Source organism: Colobus angolensis, unplaced genomic scaffold (genome assembly GCF_000951035.1).
Source record: "Colobus angolensis palliatus isolate OR3802 unplaced genomic scaffold, Cang.pa_1.0 Scaffold26, whole genome shotgun sequence".
Classification (NCBI taxonomy): domain Eukaryota; kingdom Metazoa; phylum Chordata; class Mammalia; order Primates; family Cercopithecidae; genus Colobus; species Colobus angolensis.
The window spans coordinates 8,712,456-8,728,472 of NW_012115821.1; the positions used below are offsets into that span (position 1 = coordinate 8,712,456).

Sequence of the window (16,017 nt, forward strand, 5' to 3'; positions counted from 1 at the left end):
CTTTGTGTCCCTCCCTCTCACTGAATAGAGTAGTGTAAGCTAGATATTTTAGTCTTAACTTACGAAGAGTGGTAAGGAAAATTCTCCTAAGAACAAAGAGAATAAAGTTCAGTACAACTTACTAATAGCTCCCACCCCTCCGAAGTGCCCCATATTGTCAAAGGGATTGTTGATATTGTGTACATTTTGATGTGTGCTAACAGAGTGATTGCAAACCTAAGTTTGTTTATTTTTTTAATTAGCAAGGTTTAAAGATACTATGGTTTTCTTACCTAATAATCAAAACAAACACATTTGATATATATAATAATACAATAATTACAATAAAATGGAAATAATAAGTAATTGTTATTGAGTCTTTACTATGTGCTAAATGCTTTATGCATACTTATTTAATGTCTCAATCATTCTCCAAGGTAAAGAGTGTTCTCATTTTGCAAAAGAGGAAATGGAAGCTGAAGTAGTTCCAAAGGTGTCGTGGGCATGGGTGGAGGAGCCAGGATTTCAACACAGACTGACTTACCTTCAAAATAGTATTTTCCTACATGACACCCCACCAAGATGTTTTCTTTGAACTATAGGTGATGATTTTTTTTTTAAATAAGCTTTTATATTAAAATAGTTTCAGATTTACAGAAAAGTTGCAAGAATATAACAGAGAGTTTCCATATACCTTGCACCCAGCTTCCTTTATTTTTGACATTACCAAGGTACATTTGTCACAACTAATGAACTAACATTGATATGTTATTACCAGCTAAAGCTCATAATTTATTCTGAGTTTCTTAGTTTTTAACCTCATGTGCCTTTTCTGTTTTAGAATCTCACTCAAGATACCACACTACATTTATTCGTGATGTCTCCTTAGACTGTAAATTTCTCAGATTTTCCTTGTTTTTGATGACCTTGACATTTTGAAGAGAACTGGTAAAGTATTTTATAGAATGTCTCTCACTTTGGATTTTTCTGATGCTGTTCTCATATTTAGACAAGGGTTATTTATAGGTGATAATTTAAAAACAAACTAAAGTGAAACTTTATGTAACTGCCAAACCAGCCCAAACTGGCCCTACTCTGCTGGTAACAGAATGTTGCATTAGCTTATAGGCATTAACAGAGCCAAGGCTGCAAGTCATACAGCCCAGGCATTTGTAACAGAAACAGCTTTGACCTCTAACAACATCCAGACCAATGATTCCTCCTTATGGAACCAAGAAGATGGAACGTGACCAGAACCTGCTGGAACATGACCACCGGAACTCTTTCAAAGCAAGTGATCTGTTGGCCAGGAAGATCTGGGACTAAAATCTGCCTCAACATGCCTTACTGTAAGTGGTCAAATTTGAAGACCTCCAACTGGACCCTGCCAAGTCAACATTTGTAAATCCTTTCTCTTGTCATCCAACCCCTTAATACTTGCCCCAGGCCCCAAGTGTGAGAGACTGATTTGAGCCTGTCTCCTGCCTCCTTGCTGGCCAGCCTTGTAATAAAGCCTTTCTTTTCTCAAAAGCTGGTGCCATAGTATTAGCTTCTATGTGTGGTAGGCAGGAAGTCCATTTGCTGTATAACAGTCACTTAATATCCACCACCGGCATGAACAAACACTAATGTTTTCCATATTTGCTTCTGAATCTCTTAAATGAAAAAAATAGATGATGAAACTGAGCTCCCTTTTAGGTCTGTCTCTAGTTTTATTCCCTTTTCTCCCAAAGTCATGAATTTGTATTTTTTTCATCCATGTTGTTACGTACATGTGTTACATATATTTTTCAATAAACAGCATGCAGCAATATTTTGCACTTGTATTCCATAGATGTTATCATAATGAACAGTGGATCTGCAATGTGTTTTTTTAGACATTAGATTTTAAGATCTATGTTGATATATACAGACCCATGTTTTCATTTTTAACTCTTGAATGGTGTTTCTTTTTATGAATATGTCATGTTTATTCATTTGTCTAATGATGGACATTTAAGTTGTTTTCAATTTTTATTATTCCAACAATATACAGTGAGTATCCTTGTATTTATTCTCGGTGGAAATGGGTGAGTTTCTCTTCAATATCTATATAGCAGTGAGGTTTGGGGGGTATTAAAAATATAGCCATATTCATCTTTTATTCTAGGAATGACCCAAACCATCTGTAGTTTACACATTCCTGCCCCAGCACTGTATGTATTTCCATTATGTCCCATCATTGCTTATACTTGGTACTTTTAGACTTCCAATATTTTGCCAATCTGATGGGTGAAAATGTTTTTATTTAACTTATGACTTTAATTGAGGCACAACTGATATATAATAAACTGCATATACTTAAAGGGTACAATTTGATGAATTTTGAGAAATGTATATACCCATGAAACCAGCGTCACAACTGAGATGTTGAATATTTCTGTCACCTCTAAAAGTTTCCTTGTGCCTCTTTGCAATTCATTTCTTTCTCAATTATTTTTTTTCACTCAATGCACTGTAGACGTTGATCATCTTGTTCTTAAAATAGTATTTTTTTTCATGTGTCTACATGATGGAACAATGAAAAAGGAAAAGCAATTGACATTTCATTGTGTTAGGCAAAAGGTCCCACTTCAAAAAGAAGGGAGAACACACTGCAACGTAGAAAGTAGTTAAGAACACTGATAAAACAAGACTGATTTATTTATATCTTTCCCTCAACTTCTGACCCTGGGTGTGGTAAACAGGAGATGGCCTCAAGTTTCCCACCCCTTGGTGTACAAACCCTATGAAATTTCCTCACCTGAATGTGAATGGAACCTGTAAAAATAATGATACAACACTCACTGATTAGCCTACATTATGTGGCAAAGGGGAAGGGTTCTTGCAATATGTAATTAACATCCCTAATCAGCTGACTTTAAGTTAATCAAAAGAGAGGCTATCCCAGATGGGCCTGATATAATACATGAGCTCTTTAAAAGAGGTTCTAAAAGTCAGAAACAGAAGCCACAAAGATTTGAAAAAGCAGGGAAGCTGTCCTGGTAGCCTGGAAGAACCAAACTGCCATGTGTGAAGAGGGCCCTGTGGCAGAGAAGGGCAAGGGCCTGTAGGAGTTTGGAGCCGCAATCCTCCAGGTGTAAAGAACTGAATTCTGCCAACAACCAAAGAGCTTGCAAGAGGATCTAAAGCCGCAGATGAGATTGCAGCACTGATTTCAGTCTGGGCAGAGCGCCTGGGTAACTCTTGCCCCATGGAAACTGAGAGAAAATAAATATGTGTTGTTTTAAGTCTCTAAGCTCAAGGTAATTTAACATGCAACGACTGGAAATGAATACACAAGGCAACAACTGATCTGTTTTCTTTTAATAAAGATTAGTTTGCATTTTCTAGATTCTTTAAACAAATGAAATCATACTATATATATACATATTTTTTAGTCTGAATTTTCTCACTCAGCATAATGATTTTTTAGATTCATCCATCTTATTGTTTATCAGAGCTTAGTGATTTTTTTCAGTGTATGGATATACTATATTTTGCATATATATTTATCTGTTAATTAACAGTTGGTGGTTTCCAGTTTTTTGGCTATTACAAATAAAATTGCAAGTCTTTGTGTGAACCTATGTTTTTATTTCTCTTATTTTAATTTGACGTTTCCTGATTACTAGTAAAGTTAATTATCTTTTCATATTGTGTTACCTACCTGAGCATCCTCTCCTGTGAATTGCCTCTTAGAAGCTGGGCACAGTGGCTCATGCCTGTAATCCCAGCACTTTTGGAGGCCGGTACAGGAGAATTGCTTGAGCCCAGGAGTTTGAGACCATTCCTGGGTAACATAGGGAGACTCCATCTCTACAAGAAAATTTAAAAATTAGCTGGGCATGGTGGTATGTACCTATAGTTACAGCTAGTTGGGAGACTGAGGTGGAAAGATTGCTTGAGCCTGGGAGGTTGAGGCTGCAGTGAGTCATGATCACGCCACTGCACTACAGCCTGGGAGGCAGCAAGACCCTGAATCAAAAAATTAATTAATTAAAAAATTGCTTCTTAGTATCTTCTGCCCATTTTTCTATTTGTATGTTTTCTCCCTGATTTATAAGTTCTTTAAACATTCTGAATACAATTCCTTTACCCATTATAAATGTTGAAAGTATCTTTTCCCAGTTGACTATTGTCTTTCTTTGATGTCCTTTGTCATATAAATATTTAAATTTTAATAAAGCCTAACTTTATCTTTGAAAAAACCATTTGCTTTTATTATTTGTTTTAAGAAATTCCTCCTAGACTGGAAATTATAAAGGTATATTCCATTTTTAAATCATAGTTTCGGAGTTTTGTTTTTCACATTTAGGTCTTTAATTCTTTGGAGTTTATTTTTGTATAGAGGAAGGTAGGAATACATTTGTTTTCTATAAAGAAAGATAATTTCTCAAGACTACATATCAAGTAGTTCATCATTTCTCCACTGATTTGCAGTTTCAGATACAGCAATTTCCATATATGCATATATCTATTTTCCAGCTTTTTGTTCTGATGCACTGGTGTGTTTGATTACTGCTATACCAATACCATGCTGTTTTAATTATAATACCCTTGCTATAAGCCTCATATATATGATAACATTTCCCTCTCTTTTGTCTTCTCTCTAAAAATCATCTTGGCCTTTCCTGTATTTTATGCCTTTAGATTAAGTTGAAAATAAATTTACCAGGATACCTGAAATATTTGGTACATTTTAAATTAAAATGTCATTGAATGTATAGACTAATTGGGGGAAATTTGCATCTTTACAATATCGAATCTTCTCATCCATGATCATGTTATATAATGCTATTTTTCTTGTCTTCTTTTTCAATGCATAAACAACATTTTACATATTTTTCAAGATCTTGCACTTCCTTTGTTAGATTTACTACTAGGTAGATATGGTCTGAACATTTTATGCAAACCGTCATAGCTATTTCCCTATGAAAGTTATAATGTGAAAAAATTGGAATCTTCACCAAATAGACTACTTTCAACAAAGAACATGAATATAGTCCTAGTATTGCTTATGAGCTGATGTCTAAAATGATATGTTCTCTGTTCTGCGTTAAGAAAGAAGAGCCCTTTTTGATCCTTCACCTGGGAGCTTCACGTGCCTTTCATGGAAAATCACCTTCTGCAGTCTGTGCTTAAGATATCAATAGTCTCTGACTTCCCTGACCCACTTCATGGGGCAACTGTTACTCAGCTCCTGATCATACTGCAATTGGGAAATGTGGGGGATGATGGTTGCTAGATTTTTCAGTTCTTTAAGAAAAGCTGACAATCCAGATTTTTATATAAAATCTTCTTACCTTTACATATTAGTAATTTTAAAAAAATAAGACACTTTATATTATGTGGGACAAACTAAGCTGGCCTTAGACCTGACAGGACATGAGGGCAGCCTGTGTTCAATCTTTGGGGTAACTCTGTCACTGACAACTTCCAGTTCAGCTTCTTTCCTTTAGACCACAACCCTTTGCCCAAGAGGGACATGCTTTCCAACTCTAAGTATTTGGTATCATAGAGTGTGAGCCATAAGGGATATTAGAGTTTGTCTGGTCCTAGTTCAGTTTTGATGGCTATAGCAGTTTTGAGGCTGGGGCAGGGAAGCAACTAGTCTGACTTCACACAGTGACCTAAAGGCAAGGCCAGGCCTAGAACTCAGGTGGGCTGAGTACACATCCAGGGGGTTTGCCATCACTTACACTGCCTGATTACTTTGCAAAGCATTCAAGAGACAGGCTGTGACCCTTCCCATGATGTCTCAAATAAATAAGAGTTTGTTTGACAAGGGAGACACTATTAAGATACCATTCTGTTTGAGGATGCCTATGGAGGAACTCTAGAAAAAGTGGAGAGAATGTACAGTCACATAAATGTTGGCCTCTAAGAGGAAGTTAAAAATTCATGAAAACTATTAAGACTCTATTAAACTAAATATTCTACTAATTCTTAGTAGCCCCTGGGCCTAAATTCTGAGCAGCTGTGACCAGACTTTCCAGATTAATGGGTGGAAAGACTGAGTGATATGGTCCGGCTGGGTCCCCACCCAAATCTCATCTTGAATTCCCACAAAAGTGGGAGGGACCTGGTGGGAGGTAATTGAATCATGGGAGGAGGACTTTCCCATGCTGTTGTGACAGTGAATAAGTCTCACAAGATCTAATGGTTTTATAAGGGAGAGCTTCCTTGCAAAAGCTCTCTGCCTGCTGCCATGTTATGTAAGATGTGACTTGCTCCTCTTTGTCTTCCACCATAGTTGTGTGGCCTCCCCAGTCATGTGGAGCTGTGAATCCATTAAACCTCTTTTTCTTCATAAATTACCCAGTCTTGGGTATGTCTTTATCAGCAGTGTGAAAACAGAATAATACAGTAAATTGGTACTGGTAGAGTGGGGCACTGCTGTAAAAATACCCAAAAATGTGGAAGCGACTTTGGAACTGACTAACAGGCAGAGATTGGAACAGTTTGGAGGGCTCAGAAGAACACAAGAAAATGTAAGGCAGTTTAGAACTTCCTAGAGACTTGTTGAATGGCTTTGACCAAGTTTCTGATAATGATAGGGACAATGAAATCTAGGCTGAGGTGGTCTCAGATGAAGATGAGTAACTTGTTAGGAACTGGAACAAAGGTGATTCTGGCTATGCTTTTTCAAAGAGACTGGTGGCATTTTGTCCCCACCCCAGAGATTTGTGGAACTTTGAACTTGAGAAAGATGATTCAGGAAGAAATTTCTAAGTATCAAAGCATTCAAGAGGTGACTTGGATGCTGTTAAAGCCAGTCAGTTTCATAAGGGAAGCAGAGCATAAAAGTTTGGAAAATTTGCAGCCTGACAATGTGATAGAAAGAAAAATCCCATTTTCTGAGTAGAAATTCAAGCCAGTTGCAGACATTTGCATAATTAACGAGGAGCTGAATGTTAATCACCAAGACAATGGGGAAAATGTCTCCAGGGCATGTCAGAGGTCTTCACAGCAACCCCTCCCATCACAGGCCCAGAGGCCTAGGAGGAAAAAGTGGTTTCATAGGCTGGGCGCTGGGTCCCTCTGCTATGTGCAGTCTAGGAACTTGGTGCCCTGCATGCCAGCCACTCTAGCCATGACTAAAATGGGCCAAGGTAGAGCTCAGGCTGTGCCTTCAGAGGGTGCAAGCCCCAAGCCTTCGCAGCTTCCACATGATGTTGAGCCTGTCAGTGCACAGAAGTCAAGAATTGGGGTTTGGAAACCTCCACCTAGATTTCAGAGGATGTATGGAAATGCCTGGATGTCCAGGAAGAAGCTTGCTGCAGGGGCAGGACCCTCATGGAGAACTCTGCTAGGTCAGTGCTGAAGGGAAATGTAGGGTGGGAGCCTCAACACAGAGTCCCTACTAGGCCACTGCCTAGTGGAGCTGTGAGAAGAGGGCCACTGCCCTCCAGATCCCACAATGGTAGATCCAATGATGGCTTGCACTGTGTGCCTGGAAAAGCTGCAGATACTCATCACCAGCCCATGAAAGCAGCCAGGACGGAGGCTGTACCCTGCAAAGCCACAGGGCCAGAGCTTCCCAAGACCATAGGAATCCACCTCTTGCATCAGTGTGACCTGGATGTGAGACATGGAGACAAAGGAGATCATTTTGGAGCTTTAAGATTTGACTGCTCTGCTGCATTTTAGACTTGCATGGGGCCTGTAGCCCCTTTCTTTGGGCCAATTTATCCCATTTGGAATGACTGTATTTACCCAATGCCTGTACCCCTACTGTATCTAGGAAGTAACCAATTTACAAGCTCATAAGTGCAAGGGATTTGCCTTGTCTCAGATGAGACTTTGGACTGTGGACTTTTGAGTTAATGCTGAAATGAGTTACGACTTTGGGGGACTGTTGGAAAGGCATGACTGGTTTTGAAACGTGAGGACATGAGATTTGAGAGTGGCCAGGAGTGGAATGAGATGCTTTGGCTGTGTCCCCACCTTAATCTCATCTTGAATTCCTATGTGTCATGGGAGGGACCTGGTGGGAGGTAATTGAATCATGGGGGCAGGTTTTTCCTGTGCTGTTCTTGTGATAGTGAATAAGTCTCATGAGATCTGACGGTTTTATAAGGGGGAATTTTCCTGCACAAGCTCTGTCTTTGCCTGCTGCCATCCACGTAAGACATCACTTGCTCCTCCTTGCCCTCCACCATAATCGTGAGGCCTCCCCAGCCATGTAGAAATGTGAATCCATTAAACCTCTTTTTCTTTATAAATTACACAGTCTTGGGTGTGTCTTTATTAGCAGCATGAAAATGGACTAATACACTGAGCATAGCAATAACTTCTGTGCTTAAGAACTTTTTTTTTTTTTTGAGACGGAGTCTCACTCTGTCACCCAGGCTGGAGTACATTGGCACAATCTCATCTCACTGCAACCTCCACCTCCTGGGTTCAAGCAATTCACCCACCTTAGCCTCCAGGATAGCTAGGACTACAGGCACGCACCACTACACCTGGCTAATTTTTCTATTTCTTGGTGGAGGCAGGGTTTCACCATGTTGCCCAGCCTGGTCTCAAGCTCCAAACCTCAGGTGATCCACCCACCTTGGCCTCCCAAAGTGCTGGGATTATAGGTGTGAGCCATAGTACCCAGCCAAAGGCATTTTTGATACAGATTCTGTGTATAGGTGTTTACATGTGACTGCACATAAACACACTCATATAAATAGAATGAAATACAATAAAATGCCGGCCTTCTTACTATAAACAGTCTTGTGAACTGAAATGTAAAGTTCAATGATCCAACAGAAAAGAGTCTCAGTAAAATTAAGTGTATATTACTCCAACCAGTTGGCTTCAGCTTATTTAAAAGATCATCAGTGGGTTGATGAATAAGTAGATGCCTTGTTTGTAATCATCTATTGCTTTCTGAAAGTAGCTGTGTGGCTAAGTGAATCAGGCAACTTTAAAATGCTTTAAAACCACACAGCTTCATTTCACAACTGCCATTACATGATTGACCAAAGAGTCTTCAGAGATGGAATTTTCCATTTAATATAACTGCAAAGTGATTCAAATTAGCTATGCTGCAATTTGCTGCAGGGAAAGGTCGTTGATACTTGTAATTCTTTAAGGGTATTACCTAGATCTAAATATTTATTATAGTTATAACTTATTGGTTAGAAGGACGCTTACCAAAACATAGACTTAATTATTTTTGTTTGCAACTTACACCACTGGTTGGAAAACTATGGCCTGTGGGCCAAGTAAGGCCCTGTTTTTCTTGAATTTTTATTGGAAAACAGCCATGTTGATTTGTTTACATATTGTCTATGACTGCTTCTGTGCTACAATGGCTGAGTGGAGCAGTTGTGACAGGTTCTATAGGGCCCACGAAGCCTAATACATTTACTAACAGCCCTTGAAAGAAAAAAATTGCCACATATGATCTGTCACATATTTGTCTTTTCTTTTTAAAATAACCTTTAAAAATGTAAAAAGAAAAAAAAAAAATTCTTAATTCTGAGACAGGATTTGGCTTTTGGGCCAAATTTCAGTCCAGATTTGCCAATCCCTGGTCTAGATAATTAAAACAATAAAGCAAATTTTAATTTATGGCATTTGCCTATTTCCATGGTGTAAATACTCTCACCCTGACTGATTTTGAACTACCAGCATTCTGTAGTTGAATGCAGTGTTGTGAGGGGATGTATAAGAGCACACCATTTTATAGTATTTTAACCATGAAGATACAATATGCATAAAGAACTGCAAGAGCATAGATAACAGTAAAAAGTAGTAAAAGAACTCATAAATAATATATTTTCAGCATTTATGATTTTTTTTGTTATAACTCATTCAATTTTAAGCTTATGTAATTTAATTTTTAATAGTGAACATATTTAACAACTGGCTCATAAAAGCCTTGAAAATTGAACAACGGGCTCTGGTGAGCCAGTAAAAGCCTGCAGTAGCATATTCTTGAGTTTAGAAAATTTTGCTCTGTTTAGAGATAAAAGGAAAGTACACAAATGACCATACTGTAACTTAGAAAGTGGTAAGTTTCAAAATATATATATGTATATAAGGAGAAGACTTGAGCATAAACATATTGGCTAATTAACTTCATTATATGTGCAAATGACATTCATTGTAATTGGGATCTATATAGGCTGAAAAGCTTCAGTTTATATAGACAGTTGGTAATGAGACTTACATATTCTCCTCCTCCAAATAAATTTTCTTTTAGCTTTAAGAAAAACAGCCAGTAGCAGGTGGATTTGATTTTGATCGATTCAAAATATTTAGTGGAAAAATTTTCCTATCTTTTTGTTAGTGAAGGTTGTTCCTGAAAGTATTTGCAATCAATCTGAATATTCACAATATTTCTGAATTGCAATAATGAAAAGACAAAGATAGGTTTGTTGCAGCATTGTTGACATCTCACTGTCACTGTTTTCATGCTGAAGAAGACACTTAGCCCATTTGTGGCAGGAAGTCCTTTTTTACATTTCTACAAATTCAATAGACTTGAAACCAAGGCTGAAGTGACATATTTGCAACCTAATAAAATTCCAAAAACTAAGAAATCCATCAGATGGGCCCCTATTGTGTGTGAGGTTTTTTTCAAAAGATATTTAATGTTTTATGTTTTTAAGAAGAAAATCCACGAAACTAATTACTGTCAACTACATTTTAAGTTTTCAGATATCTAGCCAGCAGAAAGCTGTTATTAAATCACTGTAAGTCTTTTTTGCCTTTCTTCCCACATAAGAATCATTATTTTATTCACAATATTGGCTTCAAAACAGAGGTTGTCAATCAGGATACCCAAGCTACTGCCTGAGAGAGAACAACCTAGGGCCTTTGTTTTTATTTCAGATCTCTCTCTCTCTCTCTCTCTCTCTCTATATATATATATATATATTTTTTTTTTCCTCCTTTTACGGTTTCTTATACTCGTACCCAACTGTTAGTAAGAAAATAAATGGAGAAAGGCTCCTAATTTGAGTATACTTCAGCTCTTGGGTTCTAAAACATAGTTTCTTTTGTTAATGTTCAACTCCTCCGTTATCCTTCTAGGGCAGTGGAGCCTTTCACATCTCGGCAGCATGGAAAACACAGTTGGTAAGGGATCTTTCTTTCCCCTTCCTCTTTCCCAAGGAGCAATCACCATCAGCAGCTGCCAGCAACTTACATGTAACAGCAGACAATAAAACAATAGCTCATAGTGATTTCAATGGGGTAAGCCAAAAGTATCCAGAGTGTTGCTATTTAAAGTTCTAGCTTAGCATAACTGCTCTCTGCCAAAGTGGTATTTGAGGCTTTATTTGTTCTAAGGGTCTTTTCTTGATTTTTGTTCTCATCACTCATGTTAATGAAGGAAAATAAAATAGCTTTTGTCTAACTAGGAGAAACTTGATTTCCTATCTCGCTTTTTATGTGGATCAAATAAGCCATTACATAAGCCTTCAGGGACTCCTTTTTAGAATTCTTTCTCAATTATCTACTCATTATTTAACTTAAGACCAAACAAATCTTAACTTTTACGTTAATAGTCTCACTGGCCTGTTAGCCTGTAGCAAACTGTGGCAAAAAGGTAAGAGACTGTCACAGTTCAAGTCAGCTATAGTCAAAACATGGTGAGTCATGGAATATGATAAAAAGCAATATGCATCAATTAAAGAGAGATTAAAGACACACTGTACCTTGTTCCAAATTTGCTTTGTGATGGAAAAATGTTTTTTTAACGAGGAAGGTTATGTTATGGTTTCTAACAAGTTAGCAAGCTAATGCCATTTTTTGATCGTTATCCAATTTAACCATAAAAAGAATAAAGTATAATGGTACACTGATTTGTGTATTTTTCAATTGTTGTGCTTCAAATGAGATAAGATAATGACATGAACACTTGGAACCCAAAAGGCACTAATAAACATAAAATCCACCTACTAAACAGATGCACATAACAAGTTTGGAAGTTGAGTGATATTTCTCAGAACTCTTATTAAATGCATCCACCACGACTCCAGCAGAGTTATCTACCTAAAACACAAATCTGATCCTATTCTCCCCTTGCAAGAAATGCTTCAGTGGCATCTGGCAATCTTCACGTTCAGGTTCAAAAGGTTTATAGGATTGCTGATTCCAGCCTTCTGCCTACATCTCTGGCTTTATCTTTTAATACTTCTCAGTTTCTAACTCTCTTCCTTCAGCCAAATTTAATATTGATGATTCCTCAAGAACAGTGTATGCTTCCATGACACTAAGTCTTCGCATTATTGTCTTCCCTTCCTAGAATACAACTCATTCCTGCACCTCAACCCTAAAATCTACCCTACAATATTTGCCTTTTAAAAGAACCCTCTACACACCTTCATTACTTAGTTTGTTGTTTGTGTATTGACTTTTACATTTCTCAGCTATACTATAAACTCCTCTATGTCCATGTCCTTCTCTTCATTCTGTATCTCCCGTGCTTGGTGCAAGGCAGATGCTTGATAAAACTGCATGGAATAAATAGATGAATGTTCTAAACGAGCTTATCAGTCTGGATTTGGTCAGATTCTAGCTTCAGCAGAATCCTGCTCTTAAGATCAATAAAGAAACATTTTGAGTGCAATACTCTTCCTGAAACTTCAGACCCTCATATCTATCTACTTTTGTCTTCTCTTGAATGCTTCAAAGACACCCCAGTCTCAGTATGTGCCAGACCCGAAGACACTATTCTCACTCTTTTGCTGCCAAATCTGATACTCTTCCAGTGGTCCTTGCATCAGTTGCCTATCAGAAAAGCCAGTCACCACCCATTCTATATCTAACTTATTGAGAAGTTTCATTGATTTGCCTCCTAACTCTATCTCCAATCTACTCTACTCCGCTTCATCTCTCTTGCCAGTTCTGTATCCTAATCTAGTAATCCACTCTTGGCCTACACTATCACAGTTGCCTCCTTAGTAACTTTCTTGAATTCATTCCATTCCCCTATCCCATCCACTGTTCCTACTTTGGTCAAAATGGCATTTTAGAATGCACATCTGACAGTGTTACCACAGGGCTTAAAACTCTTTGATAGCCTCCTATAGATTTTAGGAAAAAATATCAAAATCCTTAATAGGTCTTCAAGACTCTGCATATTCTTCCCTGACTCCCCAGTACCACCAGAGTCAGATCTTATTCCATTCTTCCCGCTTCTCTTCACTTCAAGTTCATCAACTTTGCAGTTCTTCAAATGTGCCATGTTTATTTTATCTCTAGGGTCTTTGAACATGCTGTTTATGTCTCCTGGAATACTCTTCTGCTCTCTTTCACCCCTGGTTGTCTCTTGGCCCTCAAATCTCAACTGCAAAATCGCTTCCTCAGGAAGGCATCTCTGACCTCCCACACTTGGTTGTTATGTGTATATAACTTTGCTTTATTATCAGTTTGTAGTTATATATTTGTCCATTGGTATGATCAGCCTTCCCATTATATAAAACTATTAGCTAGTATGAGAGCTGAGATTATGCCTGACTGATCCATTATTATATCCACCACTGCCTAGCATGGAGCCAGGCAAGCAGTATGTGCTCTATAAATATTCATTGAATGACTGCACGAACAGATCTAAGAGGACATAGGCCAGCAGAAACATGCTGCCCACACCAATATGTTCAAGGTAGAACTGAAGCTCACCTCCTTTTCAAGCCTTACCACCTTTGACCTCAGACTCCTTAGACTTTAATTCCCTACCCACTCACACACCCTTAGGTTAGTCATTTGTTGTTCTCTTAACCCAGGATCTGGCTTGAAACTTTTCTGATTCAGTTTCCACATTGCATTGGTTCAGGTTTTTAGTTAAAGAAGCAGAAGTTGACTGCAGTTCATTAAGCAGAAAACAAGTTCATTAAAGAATAGTGAGTAGTTAAAAGATATTGGGAAGTTTAGAGAATTGCACTTAATGCCAAATTTCTAGGAATAATGCCCCAAATTATGCTCCAAAACTAGCCTAACAAAATAAATGCTGCTGCCCTGCCATTGGTACTATTGAACAAGTTCCTGTTCACACTGCAGCCTCATGAGCCAGGCACTCAACCCAACCATCACTGTCCTCCTCAAAGTCAGGGGTTTCTGCTGCCCCTCACCAGCTAAGTAGATCCCAGTGTAAGCATTTTTCCTCAGATTACTCATTTCTGAACTGAAGTCTAGTGGGGGTGTCCCTGATTGGTGGAGGATGTTCACATGCATGTGTTCTAGCTGCAAAGGAGGCTGGAAGTGAGTTTTTAGGCTCCCACCTTGGAAACCCATCAATTGGAAAAATTCTGCAAAAATATAATGGGGTATTTAAAAGATGCAAGGCAGACACAAACATGATGGAAAACATGACCAATGCCTACTCCATAAATCATGATCAAAATTTCGGTATCTTGCTCAACTTCCTTTTGGTAATGAGCCTTTGGCAATTTGCTTTACCCATTACACCTGAACTGATAGTACATTAGGAATTTAGCCTGCTATCTGCCTGACATAGAGCAGACCTAGACCCTGAAAGATTTAAAAAACCAGTCATAAACTTTGTTCAAAAATCTCTATTTGAGATCATAGAAAGCAACATTTCAGTGCATAAACTCTGGAATCTAATGACCTGAGTTTGAAACTCAGGTCCATCATTTAATTAAGTTCATGATTTTGGTGGACAAGTTACCAGAGATGATAAAGACAAGTGTCATGTCTTGCTTTTGCAGTATGTAGCCCACATCTGGCATGCAGTAGACAGTTAGTAATTGTCTGTTGAATGAATAAATGGATAAATAATTGCATGAATGAGTAACTTCTGTATTCATCACAACAAGCAAAGTGAAGCTGTGTTAACAAACAATGTGCAAGTCAGTGGCTTGAGACAACAAAGTGTTTTTTTTTTTTTCTTGTCCACTAAAGAATGGATGGGGCTCTGCTCCATGACACCTCTTCCCAGGGTGCTAGTGAATGGAGTTTCTACTCTTTGGAACACTGCTGGGGTACATGGAAGGCGAACACGGTGAATTGTGCATTGGCTCCGAGAGCTCCCATGCTGATGTGACGTCTATCACTTCTACTCATACTTTATTAACCAAAGCAAATTATATAGGCACACCTAATTCCAAATGGGTAGAACAGTGCTCAAAAAGAGAGTTTGAAATACATAATGGACAGCAGAAATGATGGCCTTAACTTTTCTGAATTTCAGTTTACCCATCTGCAAAATAAGGACAATAATAGCATCTACCTCATAGGGTTGTGAAGACAATGAATCACACATAGTAAACATTCAATACGTATCTAAAGAACAATATATAAGCTTTGTGAAATTCATAAGGAGCATTATGACATAAAGAGTGTGAATTTTAGGAGAATTTGACCACCATGGTCCTCACTGTACATCTTTGTGAGGGCAAGACAGCAGAGTCCAGGATTAATGCCAGCCAAGAGTCAAATGTGGGAATTAACCTGCTGCAACCTGAAAGTAGGACTCACAGTGAATGGATGCAGTACAGCAAGATGTGATCTGGAAACATCGGTCTTTGTGCTTTTCTTCCCATCCTTGTTTATGACCCTGCCTCCTGTCAGTCAGAGGCATCACTTTGCCTCAAGGAGAACTGATGTAGTTACAGTAGAAATGTAAAAAGAACAAAAAAAAAATCAATGTTTAGTTTTTCTGAATTCTAAAATATGTTCTTAAAGCCCACAGGAGAAACAAAAGCTTTGAAAGCTACAGCTTTGATATATAAAGAGACTTAGGAGAAAAAAAGGGCTTTTGAGAATGAAAATAGAAGGCCCTGAGGAATGAACAAGGGATATAGGGTTTATGCCATAGACCACGTTGGAACAAGAAGAAAGAAAGCTGCAGATGGATTGCTCTTTAGGGAGGCAGGACAAGATTCACCTGGCTTGGTGGGGTAGAAAAGAGAGGAAGAGGGTAGAAGAACTTAAGATCCTACAGAGGTTGGTGGGGTTAGAGAGGAGAGACCCCATGGAGAGAAGTGGAGGGCAGAGTCAGTGTGGAGACTGTGAAAACACTGTGGGCAACTGTTAACTTTAGGTGTCAAC

General features: G+C 38.3%; 1 protein-coding gene and 1 long non-coding RNA gene across 2 annotated transcripts in view; one reads left to right on the top strand and one right to left on the bottom strand.

Moving 5' to 3' along the window:
- LOC105515389 overlaps positions 1–1,274 on the top strand; it is a 130,090-nt gene extending 128,816 nt beyond the window's left edge. The window contains exon 5 of the long non-coding RNA XR_001002319.1: positions 1,108–1,274. This is a non-coding gene — a long non-coding RNA (uncharacterized LOC105515389). The remainder of the gene's footprint in view (positions 1–1,107) is intronic.
- SYNPR (synaptoporin) overlaps positions 1–16,017 on the bottom strand; it is a 328,993-nt gene that overhangs the window by 184,829 nt on the left and 128,147 nt on the right. The gene's annotated exons all lie outside the window — the stretch shown is intronic.